This window comes from Ursus arctos, unplaced genomic scaffold, assembly GCF_023065955.2.
Source record: "Ursus arctos isolate Adak ecotype North America unplaced genomic scaffold, UrsArc2.0 scaffold_11, whole genome shotgun sequence".
NCBI lineage: Eukaryota > Metazoa > Chordata > Mammalia > Carnivora > Ursidae > Ursus > Ursus arctos.
In genome coordinates, this window is record NW_026622775.1 from 36,008,115 (window position 1) to 36,013,123 (window position 5,009).

The 5,009-nt window shown below is 42.6% G+C and overlaps 1 pseudogene; it reads right to left on the minus strand.

Moving 5' to 3' along the window:
* Positions 1–1,053: 1,053 nt before the first annotated feature.
* Positions 1,054–1,223, minus strand: LOC113255857 (U2 spliceosomal RNA; annotated as a pseudogene).
* Positions 1,224–5,009: the final 3,786 nt, after the last annotated feature.

Consider the following 5,009-nt stretch of genomic DNA (forward strand, 5'->3'; position numbering starts at 1 on the left):
AGTGCTAAGTGACACTCTTTTCCAAGCCCTGACTTGGCATTTTTACTTCTGTGTCATGCCCCGTCCCCCTTTCTCAGTCACTGCTTCTAATGGCACCACTAGTCAAGGAACTGGTCCAAAGTCACATAACCAAGAATGGGCAGAGGAAAGATTCAAAGCAAAACGGAAGCTCTGAACTGACACGTGTGCCGGCTCTGGGGTTTATGACATTTATGTTAGGAGGATTTTTCCTCTCCCGTTCCTGTTCTTTCCTTCCTTCATTGAGGAAGTTTCCTGAAGGACAAGGTCAACTGAAAATAAAACAGACTAAGGTACCTTAAGCTAGTGGATACTCTAAAAGAGAAGGTATTAACACAGTTGAAATGAGTGTTTGCCTTCTTAAAATTAATGAATACTACATAAAATCTGACATGTAGTTATCTCCGTATTTATATCCACATGACTTTTCCTTCCTTTGCTAATGTATTTTAACCATTGGTCATTACGAAGATCAGAGTAATTACCTTATTCACGGAAACCCACTTTCAGAAAATATGTTATTTGGACAAGGTGCCTCCCGACTACAGGTAGCAGATCTCCTTCCCCTTCTAGGATCGGATCAAGACGAGGGCCATGGGGGAAATAACTGAATGCTCATTCCGGCAACGTCTACCACCAAATTTCTCTCACTTCACAATCCACATGAATAATCTTTTTTTCACCATTGGCATAATTACACTCATATTTATGCTCGTAGTGTGTCAGACCAATAGTGCCTTCCACACATTTCCACGTTGCTGTCTGGACCGTCTTTTGCTGACTCTAGTTGCACCTGCATAGTGAAGGCATACAGCCCGGAGGTACTCTAACGGCCTCCAGCGACCACCGCAGTCAGTCAGCACACCCAGAGCTCCATGTCACTGATGGGGATAAGCCTACGCCTCCGGAAAGCCAGGAACAAACCACCGGCCCAGACACTCGAAGGCAGATGCATCCAGCAGACACGGTCTCAGCTGAACACCTGCCACCCCCACCCCAGCTCAGGCTGACTTTAGACACCTGGCAACGCCCCCGAGAGGGCGCCCCGTTCCTGCTCCTGTGATACCAGGCCAAAGCACGCAGTGGATGGAGGAAGCTCCTCCCATCTCCCTGCTCCCAAAATGCATTTAATATATTGTCTTCAGATAGTAAAATGATCAGAACAGATACTACACTTGATCTCAGCCAAAAGGCCGACAAGCAGCCCATGTGAACAATTGAAAAGGTGAACGTTTTCCAAAGCTGTGGGCACACTAAGGCGAGGTCTGCAGAGAAAGATTTCTAAACTCTACCTACATAAAGAGAAATAATGAAAATCAGAGTATGTACTTTAAGAAACATATTAGGAAACTTGGCAGAAGGGGACAGTTTTCTCTGTCCCCTTATTACAATGTTACGGCCATTGTCTCACTTTCTGATAAATCGTAAGGGAACATTCCCCACTGACAAGTACACTCTGCTCTCTGAGAGTAACTTGTGTTCTCAGGACGCAGTAAATGTGAGAGTGGAGTCAAGATGTTCAGTCCAGGGGAGGTTCACAGCAGAACACAGCCATCTCGGCACAGACACCTCGCTGTCCCGTCCAGGTGGTGGGCATGGGGCCAGAAGCAGCCAGGGAGGTGAAGGCCACCCCCAGGGTATTCTCACCACCTGGGTCTCCTCTCCTTGCAGCCTTAGCACGGTGGAAGAGTTTCCCAGTTCGGCTAATTCATCCTCACCCACCAGACCTCCCCTTCCAGCATCACTTCTACTCAGGGATCCGGAAGTTGCAGAGTCAGTGGTTCTTGCTGATCCTTAAAATAAGGAGTATGGTCACTGGTAAGAACCGAGCCATGCAGAGCCTCTCCAGCTAGCTTGCCTCCATTCTTCCTGACTTGAGCTTGCCTTGCTAGCCAGAAAACCCTCAACTCCTGCTCACTGAACAGGTCTTTCCATCTCCATAAAGCACGGAGCGTAAAGGAATTAGTTGTAACTTCCCTAACCAAAGGAACAATATAGAGGCGTTGTCAACTGGTAAATCACTCACGCCCTAACACAACAGTGGGACTACCTTATGTTGCCAGTTCAATGGGCTGCTCACACGTACTTGGGTAAATATGCCCAGAACACTAAAGAAACGTATAAAATAAATGATTCCTTTTAACCTGCTCTCAAAAAAACAAGCAAAAGTGCCTTTGTTCGATGTCCACAAACATTCGATTTTCTGTTTAAACACACTGCTCAAAACATTATGTGCTGGGATATAAGATAGAAACAGGGAGCAGGAGCTGAGACCGGTCATCTGGAGGAACACACCTCAAGGAGATGGAGCTTGCAGGTAGCATGGTGTTTAAGGGACAGGAAGTATCTCCGGATTTTGCTTTAGGCTTTTATTCTCCCCTCCGCCTGAACCGTAATATAGGTCCTTGTTGTGCATACCTGAAGTAGAGCAGAAAAGGAAAAGAGAAGAGTTGGGGGAAGGGGAAGTGGTTCAACTTTCTTGTCCTCATGGCAGTTTTTCTTTATTCTGGTGGAGAAAAGAACAATCTGGAAAGATGCATTATGATCGCGAAATTGCTAACTGAGCAATCTGAGTCATCGGAGAACTCCCACTCTGTGACCATGAGCCCAGAACGATGGGAGCCGGCAAGGACACATGATGCCAAACTGGCCTGCAGGAGAAGCCCGGAGGGCTCTGACCCCCAAAAGGAGTCAGGATGTTTTTAAGGAGCATTCTCATCAAGTTCCAGGAAGAAAGCCAAGCTTAATTAAGCTTAATCCATGGTGAGAAATCATTCCTTAGACCTGGTTTTCTTTTAAAAACATACTCTCTTAAACTCATCTATAAGCTAGGATGAACTTTATAATATTAGTGTTGTTCAAGTTTCACTAAACTCTGCCAGAGTTCCGACCTTACCTTAGCGTCTGTGCGTGCACGGATGTACACAGTAATACGGTCTTCCTACTCGGGATCCCGGCTGTATTTACAAAGCCGTGTATTTTAGGAAATTAAAACTTCTATAGGTTAAAGGCACAACCATAAACATTTAAAATGATGTTAAAGTTCAAATCTCGTCCCCTACTACCTGAATTCCTTGTTCTGATTACTGTACTTCGATAAATATCGTCCTGAGACTTACTCCGTGTTCATTTTATTTCCCTCAGGACATTTAATTCAATATAGAGTAAAAACAAACAAACAAACAAATAAACAACAACAACAAACCCTGATGTAACAATAAGTCGGATGTCTGGAAATAAATATAAAGTATTTAAAATACTATAGGGGCGCCGGGTGGCACAGCGGTTAAGCGTCTGCCTTCGGCTCAGGGCGTGATCCCGGCGTTATGGGATCGAGCCCCACATCGGGCTCCTCCGCTGGGAGCCTGCTTCTTCCTCTCCCACTCCCCCTGCTTGTGTTCCCTCTCTCGCTGGCTGTCTCTCTCTGTCAAATAAATAAATAAAATCTTTTAAAAAAATACTATAAAGCATCAGGCCAAGTGAAAGAACACTTCTCGATGATAACTATGATGAAAACAAAAGGATAGCTCAGGTCAGAGAGGTTCCGTCGCAAAATTTTAAAATCACCCTTCCTGGTTAAGTGAGAAAACAGTATTTTGTGTACAAATAGCCTTGTCCAACAACTACTTTTGTGTTTCTTTTTAGAAAAAGATGAATTATCTTTTTAAAAATGTTCCAAAGGGAAAAAAACAAACCATCCCACAGATGGACAGCCACCCCCAGATACATGCACTAGAAGTCGGAGTCGTGCTTCAGGAATTATCATCTCATAAAGACGGTGGTTTAGCTACTAGTGAGACTGATTTCTTAAAATGGCCAGCTCAGCGACTGACTGCAGTCTAGCTGTGTTTCTGTCTCCCTCTCTCTCTATTGTGAATTATTTAAAGCAGCATACTCCACAGTTTGAATGTGGCCCACATTTTAAATCAAGTTCACCAAAATAACAACACTCAATGTACTAATTTCCATTTAATAGAAATATTTCTATAAATTCCTAATACGACTGAAAGGCAGTATGAAGCAAAGCACAAAAATATTTCTAAAAATTCATTTTATCCCAGGAGAAATTAATCTTTCTACAAAAATATCATGCAAATATTTATTTGCAAAGAATTCTAAGCATGTCTCTAGAAAACCACATTTATAAACAAACTAGTGGGGCTGTTTAAAAAGACTCTCCACCAAATTGGTGGTTCTTTCATGTTTTTAAATTATTTTTGTAGAAATGTATTATTTAGGGAAGACCCTACATGATTTTTAACTGGATAGGGAATTTTCGTTTTTGAAAAGTAAAAATGTGTTATAGTGTTACTACAGTTTATTGAGACCAGTTCTTCCAATAGCTAAGCTATCTCCTACAGGGACAAATTTTCTAGAAAAGTACATGGAGCAAACTAAAAAGGAAGAAAGTTCGGATTTTAGGATCTAAAACCTGGATGTTCACCTCTGCCTTCTCTGAATTACTGGGAACATTTTCAGGTCAAACAGTAATTTATAGGCCCTCTCAAGAGGCCTTTGGTTTCATGATACTGGCCTGTAAGTCTCTCAATCTGCTCCAAGGCAATTCTGAGCAAAATTCTGAAGTATGCCCTGTATGTTTGAGAATACCCATGTCATTTTCCTTGGCTCTACCCTAATCTCTTGTGCAATGGCCTTGTAAAAATTATAACAGGCACCCATCCAACCAACACAGCCATCCACACCCAACCAATTTATATATAAATATAAATTTGTATTTTTGTACAAGTTAGACTTACTCTGCTCTATTTTGACAGTATTGTCTTGTGATGTCATAAAGATTAATGTCTCTACAGAAGAGAGTGAATATTTCTGTGATAATTACCTGGGGGAGAGAAAAGTCCTTCGATAGAAAACTGGACCTTGGAAGACAGGGCCTAAATGTATTCATTCTTTCATTCAGTGAATATTTATTGAGTGCGTGCTGCACTCCTAGTGGTGTTCTCTGGCCTGAACCATTGCCCAACTAGAGA